Here is a 27,716-nt window from a genome sequence, read left to right on the forward strand (position 1 = left end):
AATGTAATTTACATTCACCAATGTAATTTATATTCCCCATACCAGCAAGCTAATCTTGGGGGCCTTTCTGAGTAATAGTGCAAATTTTATGCTGCTTCTTGGAATCAGACAAGTAGGCCATTTGGAGTGTCATACTATCTACTCTAATGGTGCCTGTGCAGGAGCTATCTACTCTAATCTTACCTGTGCTATCTACTCAAATTCACATTCTCAAACTGCCATGGTGGGATTTGAACTCATGTTCTCTGGATTATTCATGCAGTAACATAACCACGACAATATTATACCCATTTACTGAGCAGAGCAGAGACCTTTCCCTGCATTCCAGCTGCTCCATGAATCCAAGAGACAAAAAAACAATGGGAGCTATGGCTCCAAACTAGCCTGAGAACTTTGTCTTTCTCTTTCCTTTGCAGTCTGACCCAGGGAAACCACGTCACCAGCTCAGGTTGCAGTGTACCCAGCCAGTAGCATGAAGTCCTGAGGATGAGTCTCTCCAGATCTGCTCTCAGGCCAGTCCAAAGTCGCAGTCCCCTATTGTTTCCAAATAGAGCTGCTCAAACGCATGAGGTGTCACCCATTGATAGCGTCGCTAAGCGGCCCTAGCAACATGGAAGCTTCTTCTAGATTGGTCACTGTACAACTCAGAAAGCTGATTTGATAAATATATTTTTTCACTATAAGAAATACTGCCATTTAACCCAAGCTATAGAAGAGGATTCCACATTGCACCAATGTAATTGATATTCCCCATACCAGCAAGCTAATCTTGGGGGCCTTTCTGAGTAATAGTGCAAATTTTATGCTGCTTCTTGGAATCAGACAAGTAGGCCATTTGGAGTGTCATACTATCTACTCTAATGGTGCTTGTGCAGTAGCTATCTACTCTAATCTTACCTGTGCCAAAGCTATCTACTCTAATCTTACCTGTACTAGAGTTTTCTACTCTAATCTTACCTGTACTAGAGTTATTTATCCTAATCTTACCTGTGCTGAAACCATCTACTCTAATGCCACATTATGAACAGTTTTGTGCAGTGAACTCCTAAGCAGTAGGAGTTGGGAACTGAGTTCTTAATTTACATAAACTCTAAACTAACAGACTGAGGTCATTTTCATCCATCAATCTAGGCTGGATTTGAATCTAGGCTATAGAGGTGAAAGGACAGCAAGCTAACCTACTGTGCCACCTAATAGCCATTCTGCTAAATGTTTCAATAAAGTGGTAGCACTAAAGCAGAGCTGTTGCACAATTTTAGCTTCCATCCATTTACATTGCTGCAATGAAAAAGATTATTGGAAGGTATTTATTTTAAGCCCTTTCAGCTTGTCTAGGACTTCTAGCTCATTAATACTGAAGTCTTGAATTATGCCATTTTTGAGGACTTTTTTTTGGTGGGGGGGGTGGGGGGTGGGGGAGGACATGAGTTCATGATTTCCCTTATTTTTGGAGGGGGGAGGCGGACATGTTGCTCATGTTGTCCCTTGAGGAAGTAATCATTCAGAATATTTACTGTCTTGTGTTCATGATCAGTTTCAAGTTCCATTGCATCTTTTAATGTTCTCACCACTCCTCTGACGGTCCTCTAACTATTGTAGCACTGAATTAATTTTTTTTACTGCAGTGGAGGAATGGGAACAATTTCCCGGATTTGCGAATCCAATGGGTCTGACAGGGCCCAGATTACGTCTACGATATTGCAACAAACCACAAATTTAGCCCAAAGCTAAATCACAGCATTTACTGTAGAAAACGACTTCAATTATATAAAAAAACAAAGAAATAAACTAGAATCCATAGATATCCATTTGCACATCAGTGATGAAGGCGGAGCAGGCCTCCTCATGTGTTTAATGCTACGGTTCATGCAGTGAACACTGGGGCAATGGTATTTTGTGGTCAGTTTATCAGTGCAACTAGCCATGTTTGAGCTGCGCTGGGTTATTACCTGCTATCTGTGCTCTGGAGCCAAGGTTCTGACTTACCTCTGGGTTCCATAATAAGACAACGTGTCAGTATGAGCACATGCTTCACAGGCTGATGAGTTTATTTTATTTGGAGGTACAATTTACACCAACGGCCACACGAAATATTTTAAAAAAGAGAATTAAAGGGAATTGGAACTCAAAGACCTTACAGAAAACACAAGGGTCTGTCTTGATGCTGTTTATTATACTTGGCCTCAGTGTAACTCCTTGTCTGTGTCCAATATACAGCATTATAAGTGCTTCCAACTCAGGAAGCAAGAAGTTGTAGGTTTATGTGTTGAGTTGCAGGCAGATACCCTGGGGACTTGTTGAGACGCGCAGAGGGTTTATTTTCATCTTTGACAGCATTCGTTTTTGTCTTCCAATTACTAATCTTGATATTGAGTTTTTCCTGAAAGGATGAAGGAGAATTGTGATTAACATACTTTTTAGCAAATTTGTTCTCGGGATGTGAATGTTGCTAGCAATGGCCGGCATTTATTGCCCATCCCTAGGAGCCCTGAGAAGGTAGTGGTATGCCTTCACCCTGAATCACTGTGGTCCCTGTGCTGATGGTGATCCCACAATAGATCAGGAATTTCAGGATATTGACCCATCGACGATGAAAGAACGGTGATATATGTTCCGAGTCAGGATTGTGTGTCACTTGGAAAGGAACTTGGAGGTGATGGTTTTCCCATGACACTAAAGCTCTTGTCCTTTTTGGTGGTGCAAGTCAGAGGGGAGGGAAGGGCTTTCAAGGTTACCTTGTTGAGTTGCTACAGTGCGTCCTGTAGATTGTACATACTGCAGCCATAGTGCACCCATGATGGAGGGAGTGGCTATTGAGTCCAGTGGTAGCAGCGCTGATCAAGTGAACAGCTTTATCCTGGATGGGGTCAAGCTTCTTGAGTGTTGTTTTGGCTGCACCCATCCAGACAAGTGAAGAGTATTCCTGACTTGAACTTTGTAGATGGTAGAGAGGCTTTGAGGGGTCGGGGGGTGAACCACCCATCACAGCCTCTGCCCTGCTCTTGTAGCCATTGTTGATATTGCTGGTTCAGTTAAGCTTCTGGTCAATGGTGACCTCCAACATATTGCTGGTGGGGGGATTCAGTGATAGTGGTGCTGTTGCAGGTCAGGGGAGATGGCTGGGCTGTCTCTTGTTTGAGATGGTCATTACCTAGCACTTATGTAGCGCGAATGTTGCCTGCCACTTGTCAGCTCAAGCCTGCATGTTGTCCAGGTCCTGCTGTAGGATGGCATAGCCAGCTTCATTATCAAAGCAGTTTTGAATGGAACTTTAAGATGTCTGGAAGATGAATACGAAAGCAATGCTCACCTTACTAGCCACTGATCCAACAATACGATTAGAACTTTCTGATTTAAATTTACTGTTCGATGTTCCTCAGTATGAATCCACTAGTTGGCTGTTTCAGAATGTGCGGCGACAATCAGAAGGTTGTGGGTTTAAATCCCACTCCAAAGACTTGAGCACAGAATCTAGACTGGCACTCCCAGTGCAGTACTGAGTGGGAGCTGCATTGTCGGAGGTGTCGTCTTTCAGATGAGACATTAAACCAAGGCCCTGTTTGCCTTCTCAGGTGGACGTAAAAGATCCCATGGCACTATTTCGAAGAAGAGCAGGGGAGATTTCCCCGGTGTCCTGGCCAATATTTATCCCTCAACCAACATCACTAAAACCCAGATCATCTGGTCAATATCTCATTGTTGTTTGTGGGATCTTGCTGTGCCCAAATTAGCTGCCGCATTTTCTACATTACAACAGTGACTACATTTCAAAAGTACTTCACCGGCTTAAAAGGGCTTTGGGACGTCCTCAGGTCATGAAAGGTGCTACATAAATGCAAGTCTTTCTTTCTTTATCATCAGGAATTGGGAGGTTTTCACTGAAACTGGCACCAATGCGTGCTTATTTTATTAATGAGACTTGTGTAAAAACCACAAGAACAAAGCTGCATTGCAAAACACAGCTACAAAACATTCACTTAAATGCATCTTTCTGCTTAAAACCAATCACAAGTGTCACAAGTAGAATACTTTATGGCCAACCAGCCACCACCCGCAGAATGGGAACCATTAATCGCTTGTGAATACGACCACAGAAATCAGGTGGAATCGTGGAATCCGATCCCCAAAACTTTGCTAAAAAATTATGGAATATCACCAGACAGAAACAGGATTTAACTTAACGCCCCATTTTCTTTTACTACGCAAGGTCTGTGCCAGCAATGCTAGCCGGGCTCCCAGTGCGTGCAGTCGGCAACAGCCTGAAGCTGAGGCTCTTGGGATTTGCTACAGGTGGTGTTCAGGAAGATCTGTCGCCAGCCTCAGTAAATCTGTCAGCTTTTGTATTGTTTTATTGCATTAAAAAATAAATAATGATAAAGGAGAGCTTTAATTATAACCGGTCTAGGCAAGCTAGACAAAACTCAGCCAAGCCTAAATGTGATGCAATGTAGTACAACAACAACACAAAAACAACTTGCATTTATATAGCACCTTTAATGTAGAAAAATGTCCCAAGGTGCTTCGCAGCAGTGTTTATCAAGAAAAATACGTCAGTGCCTCACCTGCAAAATGAAATGGAACTCATCGGTGGACTGGAATCCCAGGGTTTCATTTTGAAATTGGTCCTAAACTGGAAAAAGATAAAGGGCCAGAATTTGCTGTCAAAATAATGGTACTCGCTGTTATTTATGTGTAAATGCTACAGCAACTTCAGGTGAGGGGCAGTGCGCGGTTAAACGTGGAGATCCAAAAGTTACTGTCCGAGATGTGCCAGTCTGCCGTTAGCTTTGCGAAATCGACATCTCGCTGTCTGCCTCACCATTGAAATGTATTGAATGGCATGAAATTCCTGTATTTGTGTGATAGATACAAACTAGACTCGTCACAGAAAGTTAAGTCTTGTCCATTTCAGTCTAAGTCCCTTTTTAATGACGTGGTAAGTGTTAATTACTGCCAGTCAACCTCTCTGGCATTGAAAATGAACTACTACAAGTGTGGAGTCTCGTTCCTACAGATTTTAATTGTTGTTGGAGATTTTTAAAATGTTAAATTTTAAATTACATTTTTTTACTTTATCTTTCTCTCCCTTAATCCAATCTTTCTTTCCCTCTCTTTATTTCTCTTTCTGTACCTGATTTGACATTAAATTCACCCACTCTAATTCACCCTCCTTCTCAGTCCTTCCTCTGTTTATTTTCCAATCCTTCAATCTGATTGGTTAAGGAGATACCCAGTTGCTTGCCCTGTTCATTCAGGTCCCAGATGCCCTGTTTCCCTCGCTGTGACATTATCAGCTCGCACTTTCAGCAACTTGCCACATAAAAAACTTAAAAACCTAAACAGGCAAGGGCAAGTCTAACTAACGGCAGACGCCGTTAGATGCCCTGCCTCAGCAAATTATGGCCCAATACTTTGTTTAAAGGGTGCATTTTTGGTAGCTTGCTGTGGTACTTGTGATGCAATGTTGTCAGTGAACCATTAACCTGATCTCTTTGAACTCTGACCTCTGAACCTGCTATTCCTGTTGGATGAAGGGGAGTGAGGGGGACTTGGCCTGAAAGACACAGTAGAACATCTGCTGTTTAATTTATGAAGGTAACAAAGCAGTACTCCTTAAAGTGCCAATTAGTTATAGTTATAAGAGAAACAATTGAATTTGTCCTTTTATATGGCTGTGATATCTGAGGGCTTCTCTTTTTACAGCCTTATTCACTGTCATACTGTTGTTTATCTAAGACACTCTTGTATGAACAGATGACGTGTGTCTTTTTATCTAAACAACATATCGAATCACATCCTCTTCTAGAAAGGGATTTTGAATTCAAAGTATTGGCCCTCGGTTTATAAACCATCTTGTCTCTAGCTCTGGCAACTGCTGCAAAGGTACTGAATTTCTTTGCTAGTGGTTTCGGTATTATTTGATGTAATTAATAATCAATTGACATCTAAGAACCATTCAGCTCCTCACCAAAGGACAGGACTCCAAGTGCAACACTAAAAAAAAACAGACGGCAGTGAATAACATTTTACTGCTATGTGTTGATCGCATAAATATTGGAATCGCGAGTCGTTCATTTCACTATTTAGAATACTTCCAAGGGTCAACGCCTTTTATTTTTGCAGCTTCTGTGCCTTCTGCTGCATACAATTAAACATTTGCTCACTGATGATTTCCACCTTTCCCATCATTTCATAGTTGAGATGCGCGAGTTTGGCACAGATTTTCCCACAGACTCCATCAAGAGTGCTGTTCCACTGATACATTGCAGATCATGGAGGATTTCCTTGAAAAAAAACACAGATTGCATTAAAAAAATGTCATGGGCCAGAAGAGAAGAATTTGTATTTATATTGTATCATATTACGCCTCTCCAAAATGTGGCAAAGTGCTTTACATATAATGAATTATTTTGAAGTGCCGTCATGTGTTATAAATCCAAATTCAACAACCATGTTCCACAAACAGGAATTATATGAATGACCAGCTAATCTCCTTTTGTGGTGTTGGTTGAGGGAGGATTGTCGATCAGGAAAATGGGAGAACTCCCGGACCTTCTTCATATGGTGCCATGGGATCTTTAAACTCCATCTGAACTGCTGCAACAGACGGTCCCATATCGAGACTAAGCCTCAATTTAATGTCTCATCTGAAGGACCGCACCTCCAACAGTGCAGCCCTCCCTCAGTACTGCACTGAGTTATCAGGCTAGACTATTTGCTCAAGTCTTAGAATGGGGCTTGCACCCATGACCTACTGACTCAGAGCCCAAGGGTGCGAAGAACTTAGTAAACCTACCATACATACAGTATTAAAGGTGGCTTTCGATACAAATTCAGTGTGTAATGTTAGAGGTTCTGGTACATTTGTGCTTACAATATGTAGTATTTCCATTTGTGGCAAGCAATTCAATGAGTTCATTAGGTTTCAACAGGCTATAAATGTATCACCAAAAGCAATTTTCCGGATTTTGGTGTAAAAATGACAGTGAAGCTAACAGCGCTCACCGTTACTCATGCAAATCGCACAGTAACCTCCAACCACTGCACATACGCAGTTAAACGCGGAAATCTGGAAGTTGCTGTCCGAGGTGCCCTGCTCCTCCAAAAGCTTCATGAAAATGGCGTCTCACTGCCTGGCTTCCCATTCAAATGTGTTGAACGGCGTGAAGTTCCTGTACTTACCTCATAGCAAAATCCAACCCATTATCCCTGTTCATAGGTCGCTGAGAATGAAGTGGAGTATGAGTCTGTCACAAGCTTCGTAATAATACTAGCTGTTTAAAAGTGTGAGTGAAGTTACTGTTGCCAATGCTAGTTGATTAACACTTAGCGCATTTGTTTAACATTCCTCTGTCTGCTATTTTAACACAGGGGCTATTTTAAACGGGCACACCGGGGAATGCCATAGAAGCACGCTAAGTATTCACCTGCTAACATCATAAACAGTCATTTCCTGTCGGGACTCTTTATAGAGAGCCCTTTATATATTATAACTGTATAATTAAATCTATTCAAAGAGAGCATCAATATCAGAGCTTCTCTGGGAACCACATGCCCCTGTGAAATCTTAAATCCCAAACTTTAGGTCGTCATCATTATTAAATAATGAAATATTAAATAATGGCAAAATGATCCACGTAACTAAAATGGCAGAAAACTTGATCCTTATATTTGATATTACAAATGAAATTCTGCTTGCCTGCATAGGATATTCCTTTTGCCAATCAATTGCTGATAGCTTTAAAGGGTCAATACAAGACCACTCTTTCCATCTGTCTATAAGTTGTTTCTTATAAGGTGTCAGCTGTGGCTCAGTGGTAGCACTCTCGCCTTTGAGAAGATTGTACGTTCAAGTCCCACTCCAAAGAGCTGAGCACAAATTCTAGGCTGACACCCCAATGTAGTACCGAGGGACTGCTGTACTGTCAGAGGTGCCGTCTTTCGGATGAGACGTTAAACCAAGGCCCCGTTTGCCCCCTCATGTAGATGTGAAAAATCCCATGGCACTATTTCGAAGAAGAGTGGAGGAGTTCTCCTCGGTGTGTTGTCCAATATTTATCCCCAAAACCAACATCACTAAAGCAGATGATCTGGTCATTTATCTCATTGCTGTTTGTGGGATCTTGCTGTGTGTAAATTGTCTGCCGCAGTTTGTACATTACAGCAGTGACTACACTTTGAAAATACTTCATTAGCTGTAAAGCGCTTTGGGATGTCCTGAGGTCATGAAAGACGCTGTCTAAATGCAAGTCTTTCTTTCTTTTATAACATCCTTGTACCAAATTTATTCACCCTTATTGCCCCTGAAGTAACTTTTTTTAAAGGTTATGTTTAAATAATTAGTGAGACAAGCCTCCTCCCAAGTCCAGTTGTCCCTGATTTTCAAGCTGCACATAGTCTCATGAAGTGGAGTGAAATTCAGCAGGGAATTGATGTATCCGTCACTGTACCATAGTGTCCTGGTGATGGGGTCCTGAGGCAAGCAGGCGGTGGGGTGGGGAGGGGTGGGGTGGGGGGGCTTGTATTCTGCTCGAGCTTCTCGTATCATAAATTGGTCACTCTGAGTGGGTCACGGGAATCTTGAATCAATGCTAAACTAAAGCATGCCTTTCCTTTAAAAGCTGCAGCAGAGCGTTTGCTTCAGTAGGATTCAGCCCTTCAGAGCGGAATGTTCGTACGGCTGATTGTTCTGGATTATTCCGGGAGCTCAGTTATTTGCCCACCTTCCCAATATGACAAATAAACCTGGAAACTACTGCTGGTGATGTGAGGAGATGAATATTTAACGAGTTTATACGACACGCCACTGTCTGCTATTTGAGTGGAGGCACTAGCTCGCTATTTCCAAGAAAGTTTTGATATAAGAGCATTTCCAGCCCCCCCACTCCCCGGAGGAAATTCACACGCAACTGATTTACGCAGAAACGAATGCTACGCACAAATTTCCTTGATCATTTGTTGCTGCTTCCATGTTACGACAGCCGAAATCCCACTCCACTCATTAACATAGCTCCACCCTCACGCAGAAGACCAGCAAACGCGAGTTTCCTGCATTTACGCCAATTCTGATCGGACGCAAGTTCGCACCCAAAATTTTAAATGCAACAGGATCTGAATACGCTTATATTTTATAGCGTTTTTTTAAAAAACTTTTTTTGTATTTATCCTTAAAGAGACCTGCACTGTATTTCTTATATCTTTGAATGTTATTTTTAATGCAACAGATTCTGATGCCATAAAATGAGAAATGCTACAGTTGCATTTTAATAAATTTGCTTTGCTCAATGTGTAGAAATGATGGTTTGATGGCTTCAAGCTTTAATTCTCATAACATCAATAAGATAAAGGGGGACTTAAGGAAGGATGATGGCATATGTCCCGTGCTTCCCTCAGGTCCCGATTGTTTAGGCTGATTTCTGCTTGTTTTACATCGTTTTTTTTACAATGTGGCATATGCTGATGAGATTCTCAGGAAATTTCGAAGTGAGTTGGTGTCTGCAAGATTGGCACAATTTCAGCGTCAATGTGAGCCCGGAAATTGTGGCCCAAATGAACCCAGTAGCTATGTCAAAACAGCGGACAGAGAAACATTACACAACTTTGGCTGGCACGAGCAGCAAAAGTACAGGTTGTAGCCCTTCTAAACAAGAAAACTGAATTTTATAGCAGTGTGCAGGGGATAAAGTGTCCAAATATGGACAACTTTTCCTTCTTGGCAAACACAGTTGCTGTGAGAACGGACATCTGTGTCTAATGGAAATAATAGTTAAATGATAGATGTGAACTTTTACTGATCCAAATCTAAACCAAACTTAAACTGACTGAAAATGGTTCTTTTTAATGAGCAATAAATTAAGTTCTTTGTTAACTCGATAACTCTCTTGCAGTTACATTAGCAACTTTGAGGCAACGCAGTAAATGTATAAACTTGCAATTATAGTGCAACTTTGGCCTTGAAGGAATGACTAGTCTGAATGCTGCTGATTGGGACTAATTTTATTTTGTTTTAATTATTATTTATCACTGAAGGACAGTTTATTGGAATGCAAACATAAATGTGGTGGCAATAACTCCACTGCACAATCAGATAAAAGTGTTGATGACAGCATTTCCTACACGCTAAACCATTCAGATAACACACAGGGTTCCAGTTAAATAGATCAGGGAGAAACATTCATGGCAAGGAGGCAAAAATAGCCGTTTGGAATGAGAGAGCGATTGAGAAACCAGCATTCCACTGAGTGTGTGCGATGGAGCTGCTTGTGGAACAAGTCTGAAAGGATCGTGTTTCAGACAAAACATCAGCCCCTCACCCAGAGTGATTAAAGGTTTAGGCAGACATAACAAGTGCAAATAACGCAGACTCTCAAATTGAATCTCAGGTGAAAAATATTGTGTGACATAAAAGGAAGAGCTAAGTGGGAATTAACTCAAATTGGATGGGTGTAGAAAACCCCGTAAAAGATCCCACTACACTATTCGAAGAAGAGCTCTCTCCAATGTCCTGGCCGATATTTACCTCAACCAACGCCTAAAACAGATGATCTGCTCATTTATTTCATTGCTCTCTGTGGGACCTTGCTGTGCACAAATTGGCTGCCGTGTTTCCTATATTAAAATAGTGACTACACTTCAAAAGTACTTTATTGGCTGGTTTCCACCAGGCCGAGGTGCTTGCACTACTCTCAGCACAGAGAGTGAAGTAATTTCATTATCATTCACCAGTACTCCCTCAGCCATTTGAAAGCTGTTAGAGCAAAGAGAAAGAAGGGGTCTGAATTTTCTCAAAGCTTGCGCCGGTAAGCTGACATGAGGAGGACGTTAGGTCAATTTTCAGCATAAAAGATCAAAGAAATTTAGGCATACCGTAAGATCGGGTATATGTGACTTATGCCCATTTTTACAATACACCCAAATTTCCTCGATCTCTTGTGCTGATTCAGGGAAACTTCTACTGAAACCTCTTATTAATATAGCTGTTCCCCCATTCAGCAGACCAGAGAATGTGAGTTTCCTGCATTTACGCCCATAATTCCAGGTGTAGCACATCTGTTTGGGTGTAAGTGAAGAAAGAGCCTTCCGTGATTTTTCTTTAAAAACAAAGACTGAAAATGTCCTTGCTGTGTTTACTATGCTGCCAACAAAGGGGAACCAAAGGAAATCTTGCCCATGATCTTTTTCAAACACTCAATAACTTAGTAGGAATATATTTCCAGTGGGCTTTACCTAGAATCGGTTTTCTACAAAATTTTATTTACTTCTTTTAAGATTCACTGGATTACATTCAATGTCCAATGGAATACCAGTCTCACTTGCAACAAGACGGATGGATATTAAAGTAAATTGAATTTCTTTCCTTTGGGGATGTGATAGAGATTATTCTGGTGAATCTGTCGTTGCTTGGAGCCTCCATGACGATGAGTGTACTTGCTTTATTCTGTATTGACAGGAGCACTCCTGTTGAAAAAGCTAGCAACTCTGAGTTGAGCTTTCTTCTCCTTTCTGCATGTGCTCAGTCACATTCATTGGTCGACCTTCAGTCCAGTCTTGTATATATATCACACAGAGTTTGGTTTTACGATTGTTCTTCGTACTTCTTGTGTCTTGAGTGAAACGGTTGCTGTGGTGATGGCATTTAATGCAACTCATCCCAACAATAACACAATGAAGTGTTTGGATCCATACATTGACGCCTATCTGTTTGTGTCCTTACACTGGTGTTTGGCTAAGAACATCACCACCTTATCCTCTAAAGAACGGTAATTATTTTAAAGACAAATCGTTTTTTGAATGCAATTTCAGGCTCGATAGAGCCTTTTATTACGTACTCGGCTATATTGGATTTCTGTCCTGTGCATGCCTGTCTGATTATCTTCTGTGCTATGTGGATAACTTTTATTCCAGCTTATATAAGCTCTCCTGGCAAATACACAATAGCTGTGGAAGTGTTTGCTATTTTAGTATCCAGCTTTGCTCTCAAATGTTATATTTTCTTGCTGAAAAAAGATAGGGACATAGGAACAGGAGTAGACCATTCAGCCCCTCGAACTTGTCCCGCCATTCAATTAGATCATGGCTGATCTGTACCTCAACTCCATTTACCCACCTTTGCTCCATATCCCTTGATATCCTTACCCAACAAAAATCTATCGATCTCAGTGTTGAAAATTTCAATGGACCCAGCAGCCACAGTCTTTTGGGGAGAGAGTTCCAGATTTTCATAACCCTTTGTGTGAAAAATGCCTTCTGATTTCACTCCTAAATGGCCTGGCTCTAATTTTAACATTGTGCCCCCTTGTTCTGGGTTCCCCCATCAGAGGAAATCCTTCCTCTGTTTCTACCCTATCAAATCCTTTTTTTAAACACCTTAATTTAAAGACACGATAGATGAAATGGCTTCTAATGATCTTTAAGTATTCCTCCAAAGCTTTGTGATAGAACTTTGACTTTTTTAATTAACATTAAAAGTTGCGCGCTTTCCTTGGGCCCAGATTACACTGGTTTCTGCTGTGGAGATGCCGGTGATGGACTGGGGTTGACAATTGTAAACAATTTTACAACACCAAGTTATAGTCCAGCAATTTTATTTTAAATTCACAAGCTTTCGGAGGCTTCCTCCTTCCTCAGGTGAACGATGTGGAAATGAAATCCTCGAAATGAAATCGCATTTATAATTCACAGAACAATGCTTGGTGATAACAGACAGTTTTTTCAACTGCCCGTTGCCAAGGCAATCAGTGTGCAGACAGACAGGTGTTACCTGCCAGGTCTCAGAATATACAAATCACCAAAAAAACAACAAACAAAAAAAAACAGAGATAGAGAGGTAGAAACATAGAAAAGACAGCAACTGACCCGTTATATTAAAAACAGATAACGGGTCAGTTGCTGTCTTTTCTATGTTTCTACCTCTCTATCTCTGTTTTTTTTTGTTTGTTGTTTTTTTTGGTGATTTGTATATTCTGAGACCTGGCAGGTAACACCTGTCTGTCTGCACACTGATTGCCTTGGCAACGGGCAGTTGAAAAAACTGTCTGTTATCACCAAGCATTGTTCTGTGAATTATAAATGCGATTTCATTTCGAGGATTTCATTTCCACATCGTTCACCTGAGGAAGGAGGTAGCCTCCGAAAGCTTGTGAATTTAAAATAAAATTGCTGGACTATAACTTGGTGTTGTAAAATTGTTTACAATTGGTTTCTGCTGGTTTACGCCGTTTTTTACATTCCGGCCATATGTTAATATGATTACCAGGAAATTTAAGTGCAAGTACCTGCCTGCAATATTGGCATAGGAATGGGTGAAAATTTTGACGCAACTTGCCGATTGGGCACTTTGAGGAAATTTCAGGCCCAGGGTCTGATTTTCCAAGTCTTCGCCCTCTGCCAGCCGTATCTGAGAAATGTGGACATGTTATCTGTGGATTTTTATCCATCGATTTCAACAAATAAATTATGTTCTGCTTTTTGCATGTGGGATTTCTGGATTTTTATCAGCATTTAGAGATCTGAACCTGCTTATAATTAAAACCATTGGTTTATGGTGACTCAGTAAATCAGATTTCTTTTCGTGACATGGGATTCTGGGATTTTCCAGGATTTCACTGGGTACCTTGGGCATCACATTCTGCGATTTGGTCCACTATCCTGTGATATCCAGAAATATTGTTCGTTTTGGATATTTTCTCCTGCTATTACAGTCTCGCTAAATCTCCATTCTGAAGGGGTACAGGACTGCACTGGACATGACAGTTTCGGTTTCATATGTTGATGAAATACCTGGACAGAACTAATAAAGGTCACAATCACTTTTTATAAGCTGTAAGTGATAATTTCACATTAGTGCCTCTCTGTTGCAAAGAATATCCCAGCACCTGCTCGAGGCTGAACCGAACTAACTGTGAGTTCGATTTACAACAATCAACAACTTGCTTTTATATTGCACAACTTAACGTTAAAAAAAAAGTCCCAAGGCGCCTCATAGATAGACATACTGAAAATGGATGCCAAGCCAGGAAGGAAGATGATTAGGAGAGGTGACTGAATGCTTGGGCGAAGAGATGGGTTTTGAGGAGGATTTAAAAGGTGGAGAGAGAGGCGAGAGGCAGAGAATTTTAGGGAGGGAATTGCAGAGTGTAGAGAGTGTAGGCCTGAGGCAGCTGAAGGACCCACTATCAACTATAGGTGGAACGGTGGGGGAGATAAACAAAAGGATGGAGTCAGGGGAATGGAGTGTTTGTGAGGGATTATAGGGCTGGAGGAGATTGCAGAGATAAGGGTGAGACAAGAACCTGGAGGGATTTAAAGAGGAGATCAAGGACTTTCGATATACTATGTTGAGGGTCAGGAGCCAATTTAGGTAAAGAATGACGGGTGAGTGCGACTTACCGGAGGATAGGATTTAAAGTGTGTTTAAACTGAAGCTTTAGAGTTGCTATGGATAGCTGCAGTATAAATCTGGAGCCGACCCCCCTCTGGAGAGAAGCAGAGTGGGACTCCTGGAGGGGATAGATTTTACTCAACTTGGGGTCGGACACGGAAATGTCAAACCAGATTTTAAAAGTACCTGGAGAACCTCCGTAATGAATATAAATGTTTACAAACCGTTTACTTCACTGTCTAAACATTTAAATCTTGAGCGCTGGGGAGGAGCTCTGTACATGGGCACGGTTAGCTGCAACCCATACCCAGTATGAGAATGTTGGCAGCAGTTTAAATGCAGCATTGAATTAACGTGCTACATGCATTCAAAGATAAAACATTTAGTAGCAATTGTGATAGGCGTCTTTTAGAAAAAAATGAAACAGAAAAGGAAGAATTTCCATTTTACTGCTCCATATAGATTTTTAACATTAACAATAATTCTCATTAGATGATATTGGTCGCCTTTAACCACAGTCTCTCTACAGAGTCATCATGGCTTGGCACTCTGGAATTCTCTTTTCAAACTTCTCTGCCTTGCAACATCTCTTCCCACATTAAAAAAAATCCTCCTGAAAACTGACCTCTTCAACCCATTAGTCCCTTAACCTGCTTCTCCCAGTTCCTGCTTAATGTCCATTACTTCCTCCCCTTGGGATATTGCAGTACATTGAAGGCACTATTAAAAAGTAAGTTGTTTTTGCAGTTTTGTCGAGATCTGGCCCGACTCTCCTCTGATAAAATGACTACGATCACTGAAAAAGCAACATCACTTTGTGTACTTTTGACAATAATATTACACAGAAAATAACTGTACCATTTTGAAGGCCATGAAATAACAAGTGCAATGATAGTTGGCCATAACCATTGTTTCGAAAGGATAAGCTGTCTTTAAAAGCAGTATTCCTGCATAGGCAACTTTGTTCTGCAGGTTATGGCTTTAGGTCGTTATTTGTTGAAAGCGAATCAATATTTAATCCGATTGTTTTGTGTGCTTTAGTGCTTTACGCTGGGAGCTATTTTTACGATCTATCTAGTAACGGCTCCCCTTTTGCTTCTGACCGTCCGGGCTAACAATATGAATTTCTGACTTTAATACACATTCAACAATTGCCTGCAGCCTGTGACTTTCTTTTTTAAGTCTGTGCGAACCACTCTGTTTTCAAAACCCAACACTTGAAAGTAACTATTTTCCAAAATCCTTACTGTGGGAAAATGATCAAAAAAAACTTGAAGCGTCACATTGCAAATGATAAAAATCTTCAAGTTACAGAATACATTATGCACTGAGCGATTAAAAAACCACAAGCAATATTTGAGCAAACCCACCATTTTGACTCATAAACTGCACCATCAGTGACCTCCATTTTTCTCTCCTCCCCCACTTCCTCTGTAGGGGTTTCCCAACTCTCAGATGCACTTGTAAATGAGGATGAGAATTTTGAATTCAGTGCACTGGGGCACAGGTCAGCGAGTTTAGGGGTGAAGGGTGAGTGAGAGTGAACCCAGTGCAGGACAGGATGCGGGCAGCGAAGTTTTGGACAAGATGGAGTTTCTGTAGGGTTGTGCTTGGGAGTTCAGTGAGGAGGACATCAGAGAAGTTGAATCTCGAGATAATGAGGATGAGAATATGGGTTTCAATGGTGGTGAGTATGAGGTAAGGGAGGAGGCAAGTGGTATTACAGAGGTGGAAGAAAGTGGTCCTGGTGATTACAGATTTGAATATTCATAATATATTAAAAACCTTACATCTGCACGCTCTTCTTGTCTGCAAAATCATTCTTCCTGTTTCAACTTTTTCCCTTTATGCATTCTTATGTCTATATTTATAATGGAAACTGCCTATGTAAACTTATCATGTTGTAATTATACTCCCCTACCAGTGGTGGTGCTGTAGTGCTGCAGTTTTGCATTTCCCAGCTCCTCATCCTGTACTCAATGGAAAATCCTATGCTCCAACCAACTGTATTTCTCTGGTTCTCAAATTGCCATAAGTTTTGCTATTTAACCAGAAAAAGCAAGCAGGGAAAATCTTCTCCTTATCTTTACCACATTACTTTCCCATAACAACCAGGGAAATCTTCCCTCATAATGAGTACTTGAGAGCTGCAGTTGAAAATGTTGGCTTCTCCTCTATGTCTGCACTTGAACTGCCAAGTGGCTCACTCCATATAGTTAAGGCAACTATTTTGTATTGGTCATAGATGATGTGCGACTCAATCTCTTTTTTTCACTGACGGACTTCATAGAGTTGTCATGGTGAGTAATGTGACAGACAACGGTGAGTCTCAGCCCCTCTAGTTAGGGAAAGGCCAGGACTCCCGCTCCTGATTGCTGTACAGAAGCATCGTGGTGAACGGAGGGACAAAGGCTAGACAGTTGAGAGTTTGAAAGTTTAAGTGACTTACGGGAGAGTTTTTTCCAGCGGCCAAACTTCCCCCAAGGTTCCAGTTTGGAACTGCCTATGCGTGGATGGAAGGCGAGAACGGGGTTAATCCTCCGCAGACACCTAGCCTGCAGCCGTCTCCAGGCTCGCACCTAATACTGACCACAGATCAAATACAGGAGGATGTGTTGGGGTAACTGGACCCAGTTAAAGACTCAATGGCTTCATGAGATAATGGGAAGTGAGAGTGCAAACAGAGTCCAACAATACAGGGAACGAGCTGTTGTTCGCTCAAATCTATCTCAAAAGAGATACAAATTCCTGACAACACATTGTGATGGAACGTCCTTTTATCACAGACTGTCATGCTCAGGAGAGGGTTCTGTTCCAGGCCATAGGTGATATATCAGCTTTACAGGTGAGCTCCACTAGTTTTCAGCTGGGCTGCCTAATGTGGTGCAGCATAGTGGTGGGAGTCCCACCAGAACAGGGGGAGAAGAATCCTGCCTTGGCTCACGGAAACTTGGCTCATGGATGATGACACCTTGCCTCCTCACGTGGCTACACTTTCCACCACCTATCCTGCCCAAACCACCACGCTGGCGGTGTGGCCCTTATCACCAAATCTCACCTTGGTCTGTTCCCCTACTCTTCTGGCATCTTCTCCTCCTTTGAGCACCTCACCTTGTTCCACCCCTCTCACCTCTCCTTTAAAATTCTTGTTCTCTACCTTCCATCCAAGTACCACACCAACTTTCTCACCAAGATATCTTCACTGCTTTCCTCCCTCAGCCTCTGCACGAGCGGCTTCTCATCCTCGGTGATTTTAACCTCCATACAACTCACCTTGTCCTCTCTCCTCTGAGTTCACTACCTCCATATAAACTCTCCTACTCATATTCATGGCCATTCACTCGACTTTGCCATCTCCCACCCTTTGTGAAGCAACGGGGGATTCCATTAGATTAAAAGCCCTCCTTCGCTGTACGTTGCTGTTGTAAAGGATGTTTATTGCGTTTACTGTTCATTGTTGTTGAACATAAAGCTTGTGGAGAAAGTTTCTGACTTCCTTAATCTATATAAGATAAAATATACCCCACAATAACACTGATCACAAGCTACATTATAACATGTTGATTAAGGTTCTCCCTCTAAAAGAGAACCATATTTCGAATCATAGAATCATAGAACCTTACAGCACAGAAGGAGGCCTGTGCCGGCTCTTTGAAAGAGCTGTCCAGTTTAGTCCCATGCCTCACCTTTCCCCCATAAGCCTGCAATTTAGTCCTCTTCAAGTACATGTCCAATTGTCTTTTGAAAGTTCCTATGGAATCTGATTCACCACTCTTTCAAGTAGTGCATTCCAGATCTTAACAACACTCTGTGTGAAAAAAATCTAATTTCCTTCTAGTTCTTTTGCCAATTATTTTAAATCTGTGACCTCTGGTTAACAACCCACTTGCCAGAGGAAACAGTTTCTCCCTACTTGTTCTATCAAAACCCCTCATTATTTTGAATATCTCTATTAGGTCTCCCCTTAACCTTCTCTGCTCTAAGGAGAACAATCCCAGCTTCTCCAATCTCTCCACATAACTGAAGCCTCTCATTCTTGGTATCGTCCTGGTAAACCTCCTCTGTACCCTCTCCAAGGCCTTGACATCCTTCCTAAAGTGTGGTGCCCAGAATTGTACACAATACTCCAGCTGAGGCCTAACCAATGATTTGTAAAGGTTTAGCATGATTTCCTTGTTTTTATATTCAAAGCCCCTATTTATAAAGCCAAGTATCCCATGCGCTTTCTTAACCGCCTTATCAACTTGCCCTGCCTCCTTCAAAGATTTGTGAATATGTACTCCAAGGTCCCTCTGCTCTCGCACCTCCCTCAAAATAGAACCATTTAGATTATACTGCCTCTCCATGCTGTTCCTCCCAAAGTGCCTCACTTCACACTTAACCACATTAAATTGCATCTGCCATCTGTCTGCCCATATCAGCAGCCTGTCCAAATCCTCCTGAAGTCTGCCACTATCTTCCTCACTATTTACTTCATTGGCAAGTTTTGTATCATCCACAAACTTTGAAATTGTACTCTCTGTACCCAAATCCAGGACATTCATATATAACAAGAAAAGCAATGGTCCTAATACCGATCTCTAGGGGACCCCACTGCATACTTCTCTCCAGTCAGAAAAACATCTGTTCACCACTATTCTCTGCCTCCTATCCCTAAGCCAATTACGTACACAAGTTCCCACCATCCCTTTAATCCCATGTGCTTCTATTTTCCGAATAAGTCTGTTATGTGGTACTTTATCAAAAGCCTTTTGAAAGTTTATATATACAACATCTACTGCACTAACTTCATCAACCCTCTCTGTTACTTCATCAAAGAATCCAATCAGGTTAGTCAGACATGATTTGTCTTTAACAAATCTGTGCTGGCTGTCCCTTATTAACCCATGCTTCTCTAAGTGAGAATTAATTTTGCCCTTGACAATGGTCTCCAGTAGTTTTCACACCACTGACAATAGACTGATTGGCCTGTAATTACCAGGTTTACTCTCCCCTTTTTTGAATAGGGGTGTAACATTTGCAACCCTCCCCCAGTCCTCTGGCACCATTCCCATATCCAAGGAGGATTGAAAGGTTGCAGTCAGAGCTTCTGTTATCTCTACCCTTGCTTCCTTCAGCAAACTAGGATGCATCCCATCTAGAGACTTGTTAACATTGAGTCATGCCAACCTATTTAGCATCTCCTTTCTATCTACTTTTATCCTATCTAGTATCTCTACTCCCTCCTCCTCTACTGAGACATTAACTTCAACTTCTTCTTTTGTGAAGGCAGATGCCATTCAGTACCTCTGCCTCCACAAGAAGATTTCCTTCTTTGTCCCTAATAGGCCCCACCATTCCTTTAACTATCCTTTTACTTTTTATATGTTTATAAAAGATTTTTGGGTTCCCTTTTATATTACCTCCAATCTTCTCTCATTCTCTCTTTGCCCTTCTTATATCCTTTTTCAATTTCCCCCTGCACTCTCTGTGTTCTACCTGGTTTTCTATTGTATTCTGTACCTGACTTTTGTCATATACCTATTTTTTCTGTTTTATTTTAACCTCTATTTCCTTTGTCATCCCAGGAGCTCTAGCTTGGTTTGTACCCGAACTATCTCCACCTTGAAGGCCTACCATTGCTCATTCACTGTTTAAAGTATTAAAGTTGAAGCTCATGGACTTGAGGGCTAATTATTGACCTGGTTAGGAAATTGGCTGAGCGGCAGGAGACAGAGAGTAGGGATAATGGACAGGTACTCAAATTGGCAGGATGTGACTAGTGGTGGCCCGCAGAGATTTGTGTTGGGGCCTCAACTATTCACTGTATTTATTAACAACTTAGATGACGGGATAGAGAGCCACATATCCATGTTTGCCGATGATACAAATACAGGCAGCATGGTAAACAATGTAGATGGAAACATGTAATTACAGAGAGATATTAATGGACTAAGTGAATGAGCAAAACTGTGGCAAATGGATTTCAATGTCGGCAAGTGTGAGGTCATCCATTTTGGAGTTAAAGAGGATAGATCAGCGTACTTTCTAAATGGTGAAAAGCTCGAAACAGTGAAGGTCCAAAGGGACTTAGGGGTCCATGTACATGGATCATTAAAATGTCATGGACAAGTGCAGAAAATAATCAAAAAGGCTAATGGAATTTTGGTCTTTATATCTAGAGGACTAGAATACAAGGGGGTAGAAGTTATGTTACAGCTATACAAAGCCCTGGTTAGACTACACCTGGAGTATTGTGTTCAGTTCTGGGCACTGCACCTTAGGAAGGATATATTGGCCTTGGAGGGGGTGCAGCATAGATTAACTAGAATGATACCTGGACTCCAAGGGTTAAATTACGAGGAGAGATTACACAAACTAGGGTTGTATTCCCTGGAATTTAGAAGATTAAGAGGTGATTTGATCGAAGTTTTCAAGATATCAAGGGGAACTGACAGGGTAGATAGAGAGAAACTACTTCCACTGGTTGGGGAGTCTCGGACTATAGGACATAGCCCAAAAATTAGAGCCAGGACTTTCAGGAGTGAAGTTAGAAAACACTTCTACACGCAAAGGGTGATAGAAGTTTGGAACTCTCTTCTGCAAACAGCAGTTGATGCTAGTTCAATTATTAATTTTAAATCTGAGATTGATAGATTTTTGTTAACCAAGGTATTAACGGATATGGGGCTAAGGCAGGTATATGGAGTTAGGTCACAGTTCAGCCATGATCTCATTGAATGGTGGAACAGGCTTGAGGGGTTAAATGGCCCACTCCTGTTCCTATGTCCCTATATTCTTGGCCAATCTTTGTTTCCAGTCCACCTGTGTTAGATCCCTTCTCAAATCATTGAAATTGGCTCTCTTCCAGTTGGGTAATTTCATCGTTGATTTTTCTTTGTCCTCTTCCGTAATTACTTTAAACCTAATTCTGTTATGATCATTATTACCTAGACGTTCTCCCACTGAAACATACTCTACTTTCCCTACTTCATTCCGCAGAACTAGATCCAGCACTGCTTGTTTCCTCGTTGGGCTAGAAACATACTGATTAAGAAAGTTCTCCTGTACACATTTTAGGAATTCTTCACCTTCCTTGTCCTTTACACAGTTTTTTCCCCAGTCTATATTGGGGTAATTGAAGTCCCCCACTATTACTGCTCTATTATTTTTACGTTCCTCTGAAATTTGCCGACAGATTTGCTCCTCTATCTCCATCTCACTATCTGGGGGTCTACACAGGAATGTAACAGCTCCTTTTTTGTTCCTTAACTCTAACCAAATAGATTCAGTCTTTGAACCCCTTAGTACAGCGTTCATCTGTAGAACTGTAATTTATTGCCCATCCCTAGTTGCCCTGACCACCTGAATGGCTCGCTAGGCCATTTCAGAGAGCAGTTAAGAGTCAATCACATTGTTGTGGGACTGGAGTCACATATAAGCCAAAGTGGGTAATGACTGCAGGTTTCCTTCCCGAAAGGAAATTTAAGGGTAAGGACTGCAGGGTACGGTAGCATAGTGGTTATGTTACTGGACTAGTAATCCAGAGGCCTGGACTAATAATTCGGAGTTATAAATTCAAATCCAACCATGGCAGCTGGGGAATTTAAATTCAATTAATTAAATTAAATCTGGAATTAAAAATACTAGTATCTGTAATAGTGGCCATGAAACTACTGGATTGACGTGAAAACCCATCTGGTTCACTAATGTCCTTCAAGGAAGGAAACCTGCCTTCCTTACCTGGTCTGGCCCATATCTGACTCCAGACCCACAGCAATGTGGTCAATTCTTAATCGCCCTCTGAAATGGCCTAGCAAGCCAATCAGTTGTACAATCTCTGCTATGAAAAGTCATAATAAGAATAAAACCAGAAGGACCACGAGGCACCGGACACAACAAAGGCAAACCAAGCTCAGTACGATTCTGCAAAGTCCTCCTCACTAACATCTGGGGACTTGTGCCAAAATTGGGAGAGCTGTCTCATAGCCATACTCGCAGAATCATACCTTTCAGCCAACGTCCCAGACTCTTCCATCACCATCCCTGGGTATGTCCTGTCCCACTGTGCAGGACAGACTCACCAAAGGTGGCAGTACAGTGATATACAGTCCAAGAGAGAGTGTCCCTGGGAGTCCTTGACATGGACTCCATGGAATCTCATGGCATCAGGTCAAACATGGGCAAGGAAACCTCCTGCTGATTACCACCAACTAACCTCCCTTGTTGATGAACCAGTCCACCTCCATGTTGAGCACGACATGGAGGAAGCATTGAGGGTAGCAAGGTCACAGAATGTACTCTGGGTGGGGGACTTCAATGTCCATCACCAAGAGTGGCTCGGTAGCACCCGAGCTGGCCAAGTCCTGAAGGACATAGCTGCCAGACTGGGCCTGCGGCAGGTGGTGAGCGAACGAACACGAGGGATAAAACCTACTTGAACTCGTCCTCACCAATCTACCTGTCGCAGATGCATCTGTCCATGGCAGTATTGGTAGGAGTGACCACCGCACTGTCCTCGTGGAGACGAAGTCCCGTCTTCACACTGAGAACAACATCCAACGTGTTGTGTGGCACTACCACCGTGCTAAATGGGATAGATTCAGAACAGATCTAGCAGCTCAAAACTGGGCAACCATGAGGCGCTGTGGGCCATCAGCAGCAGCAGAATTGTATTCCAGCACAATCTGTAACCTCATGGCCCAGCATATTCCTCTCTCTACCATTACCAACAAGCCAGGGGATCAAATGAGGAGTGTAGAAGAGCATGCCAGGAGCAGCATCAGGCGTACCTAAAAAAGATGGTGCCAACCTGGTGAAGCTACAACTCAGGACTACATGCGTGCTAAACAGCAGAAGCAACATGCTATAGACAGAGCTAAGCAATTCCACAACCAACAGATCAAAACTCTGGAGTCCTGCCACCTCCAGTCGTGAATGGTGGTGGACAATTAAACAACTAACGGGAGGAGGAGGCTCTGCAAACATCCCCATCCTCAATGATGGCAGAGTCCAGCACTTGAGTGCAAAAGACAAGGCTGAAGTGTTTGCAACCAGAAGTGCCGAGTGAATGATCCATCTCTGCCTCCTCCCGATATCCCCACCATCACAGAAGCCAGTCTTCAGCCAATTCGATTCACTCCACGTGATATCAAGAAATGGCTGAGTGCACTGGATACAACAAAGGCTATGGGCTCCGACAACATCCCAGCTGTAGTGCTGAAGACTTGTGCTCCAGAACTAGCTGCACCTCTAGCCAAACTGTTCCAGTACAGCTACAACACTGGCATCTACCTGGCAATGTGGAAAATTGCCCAGGTATGTCCTGTCCACAAAAAGCAGGACAAATCCAATCTGGCCAATCACCGCCCCATCAGTCTACTCTCAATCATCAGCAAAGTGATGGAAGTGTCATCGACAGTGCTATCAAGTGGCACTTACTCACCAATAACCTGCTCACCGATGCTCAGTTTGGGTTCTGCCACGACCACTCGGCTCCAGAACTCATTACAGCCTTGGTCCAAAACATGGACTAAAGAGCTGAATTCCAGAGGTGAGGTGAGAGTGATGGCCCTTGACATCAAGGCAGCATTTGACCGAGTGTGGCACCAAGGAGCCCTAGTAAAATTGAAGTCATCGAGAAAGGAAGATGGTAGTGGTTGTTGGAGGCCAATCATCTCAGCCCCAGGACATTGCTGCAGGAGTTGCTGTATAAAACACTGGTTAGGCCACAGCTGGAGTACTGTGTGCAGTTCTGGTCGCCACACTACAGGAAGGATGTGATCGCTTTGGAGAGGGTGCAGAGGAGATTCACCAGGATGTTACCAGGGCTGGAGCGCTTCAGCTATGAAGAGAGACTGGGAAGATTGGGTTTGTTTTCCTTGGAGCAGAGGAGGCTGAGGGGGGACATGATTGAGGTGTACAAAATTATGAGGGGCACAGATAGGATAGATACTAAGGAGCTTTTTCCCTTCGTTGAGGGTTCTATAACAAGGGGACATAGATTCAAGGTAAAAGGCGGGAGGTTTAGAGGGGATTTGAGAAAGAACTTTTTCACCCAGAGGGTGGTTGGAGTCTGGAACTCACTGCCTGAAAGGGTTGTGGAGGCAGGAACACTCACAACATTCAAGAAGCATTTGGATGAGCACTTGAAATGCCATAGCATACAAGGCTATGGACCAAATGCTGGAATATGGGATTAGAGTAGACAGGGCTGATGGCCGGCGCGGACACGATGGGCCGAAGGGCCTCTATCCGTGCTGTATAACTCTATGACTCTATGACTCTATGACTCTATGAGTTCCTCAGGGCTGGGTCCTGGGCCCAACCATCTTCAGCTGCTTCATCAATGACCTTCCCTCCATCATAAGGTCAGAAATGGGGATGTTCGCTGATGATTGCACAGTGTTCAGTTCCATTCGCAACCCCTCAGATAATGAAGCAGTCTGAGCCCGCATGCAGCAAAACCTGGACAACATCCAGGCTTGGGCTGATAAGTGGCAAGTAACATTCGCGCCAGACAAGTGCCAGGCAATGACCATCTCCAACAAGAGAGAGTCTAAGGACCTCCGTCCACATTCAACGGCATTACCATCACCGAATCCCCCACCATCAACATCCTGGGGGTCACCATTGACCAGAAACTTAACTGGACCAGCCATATAAATACTGTGGCTACAAGAGCAGGTCAGAGGCTGGGTATTCTGCTGCGAGTGACTCACCTCCTGACTCACCAAAGCCTTTCCACCATCTACAAGGCACAAGTCAGGAGTGTGCTGGAATACTCTCCACTTGCCTGGATGAGTGCAGCTCCAACAACACTCAAGAAGCTCGACACCATCCAGGACAAAGCAGCCCACTTGATTGGCACCCCATCCACCACCCTAAACATTCACTCCCTTCACCACCGGCGCACAGTGGCTGCAGTGTGTACCATCCACAGGATGCACTGCAGCAATTCGCCAAGGCTTCTTTGACAGCACCTCCCAAACCCGCGACCTCTACCACCTAGAAGGACAAGAGCAGCAGGTACATGGGAACAACACCACCTGCACGTTCCCCTCCAAGTCACACACCATCCCGACTTGGAAATATATCGCCATTTCTTCATCGTCGCTGGGTCAAAATCCTGGAACTCCCTTCCGAACAGCACTGTGGGCGATCCTTCACCACACGGACTGCAGCGGTTAAAGAAGGCGGCTCACCACCACCTTCTCAAAGGCAATTACGGATGGGCAATAAATTCTGGCCTCACCAGCGACGCCCGCATCCCATGAACAAATTAAAAAAAAGATTTCCTTCCCTAAAGGAAATTTAAGGGTAAGGACTGCAGGTTTCCTTCCCTAAAATTCTCCAGTTCTTCGACTGGAGAATTTTAGCTATGAGGAAAGATTGGATAGGCTGGGGTTGATCTCTTTGGAATAAAAGAGGCTGAGGGGTGATTTAATTGAGGTGTACAAAATTATGAGGAGCCTAGATAGAATGGATAGGAAGGACCTATTTCCTTTAGCAGAGAGGTCAGTGACCAGGGGTCATAGATTTAAAGTGATTGGTAGAAGGATTAGTGGGGAGCTGAGGAAAATTCTTTTCACCCAGAGGGTGGTGGGGGTCTGGAACTCACTGCCTGAAAGGGTGGTAGAAGCAGAAACCCTCAACTCACTTAAAAAGTACCCTGAAGTGCCGTAACCTACAGGGCTACGGACCAAGTGCTGGAAAGTGGGATTAGGCTGAGCGGCTCATTTTCGACCGGCGCGGACACGATGGGCCGAATGGCCTCCTTCTGTGACGGTAAATTTTCTATGATTGTATGAACCAGTTGGGCTTTTACGACAATCCAACAGCTTCATCGTCATAGAATCACATGGCACAGAAGGAGGCCATTCGGCCCATCATGCCTGTGCCGGTTCCTTGAAAGAGCTATCCAATTAGTCCCACTCCCCTGCTCTTTCCCCATAGCCCTGCAAATTTTTCCTTTTCAAGTATTTATCCAATTCCCTTTTGAAAGTTATATTGAATCTGCTTCATCCACCCTTTCAGGCAGTGCATTCCAGATCATTACAACTTGCTGCGTAAAAAACATTCTCTACATCTCTCCTCTAGTTATTTTGCCACTTTTACTGCTATCAGCTTATTATATCCAGATAAACTGAACTTAAATTCTCAAACTATCTTGGCAGGGTTTGAACTCACATTCTCTAAATTATTGGCATAGATTCTCTGGATTACTAGTCTAGTAAAATAACCACTATACTACCATACCCAGTAATATGGCACATTGCTCTCCTCTGGCATCCTTCCCTCACCAGCCTTAAAGAGATGAATACATGACTTTATCAAACTATGCCCAATTTATCAAAAAACATTTATATTTATATTGTTGCTGTGGTAGTGCGGACCCTTTGATCTAAAATCTGCAACCAGCTCCCAGTATTAACCACTGATGTGAGTACAATGGGAGTTCAAGTTAAATGAAAACAGCTGTTCTGTCTGGTGATAATCTTTTTCCATAATGGGAGACAAAAACAGAAGTTGGTTGTAGGGCTTCATGGAACAGCAATCAGAAAAAAACAAACAAGTCCTGTCTTAAAAGACCAAGCTACTGTCAGTCAACATGTCGTGACTTTCCTTCGCTCCACTGTTCTGTCAGACAGATGCACACTGTTGAAAGTGACCTGAGAGTATTACTTAATCATTTCAAACAGTAATCACACCGAAGGGAGTGCTGTGTGCTGGGTAGGAGGTGTGAATCTAGGCTAAGTGGATGGGTGAAATTTTATCACTATGATATTTTGGTTTAAAATCACCATTAGTAGCTTCATTTTGTTCTCCCCTCTTCTCTCAAAGTCAGTGACACCTGTTGGGTTACAATTTGACAGCCACCAAAAACCCCTGACACCTCGTCCAAGGTAACAGAAGGCTAATGGAGCCCCTGGATCGCCATTCTTCATGTGAGCCTGGAAGGCAAGTGTCAGTGAGCTATCCCACCATGGAGGGCATTTCTCCCGAGCCTGATCTGGTTCTCACCCAACATCTAATGCGTACCTTCTGGCAGGGGGTGACTGAAGAGCTGCCAAAAGCGGGAACCCTGGCTGATTTTTTTTTTTTTGGCTGGCGCAGAGACTAACTGCAGCACCTCGAATGCTGCTCTGAGTGGGATCAGTTAACACAGCGCAGATCTGGGATCTGCCAGTCTGTGGCAGTTGGCACCATTAGCCATGAAGCCACCTGAGAATCTCCTCTTTGAGCTTCAAATAAAAACCAAAGCTTGCTGTGCCGGCTGGGCGGGACTTCCACCTGCCCCAGACTGCCCTAGTGCTGACCCTGACCCATGTCCGCAGAGGGAGGGGGAACACGCTGC

The 27,716-nt window shown here is 42.9% G+C and overlaps 1 long non-coding RNA gene across 1 annotated transcript in view; it reads right to left on the reverse strand.

Moving 5' to 3' along the window:
• Nucleotides 1-2,152: 2,152 nt before the first annotated feature.
• LOC137332680 (uncharacterized) overlaps nt 2,153-27,716 on the reverse strand; it is a 40,532-nt gene continuing 14,968 nt past the window's right edge. Inside the window, exons 2-4 of the long non-coding RNA XR_010965712.1 lie at nt 6,165-6,284; nt 4,563-4,630; nt 2,153-2,380 (exon numbers count right to left, since the gene is read on the reverse strand). This is a non-coding gene — a long non-coding RNA (uncharacterized lncRNA). The remainder of the gene's footprint in view (nt 2,381-4,562; nt 4,631-6,164; nt 6,285-27,716) is intronic.

Source organism: Heptranchias perlo, chromosome 15 (genome assembly GCF_035084215.1).
Source record: "Heptranchias perlo isolate sHepPer1 chromosome 15, sHepPer1.hap1, whole genome shotgun sequence".
Classification (NCBI taxonomy): Eukaryota; Metazoa; Chordata; class Chondrichthyes; order Hexanchiformes; family Hexanchidae; genus Heptranchias; species Heptranchias perlo.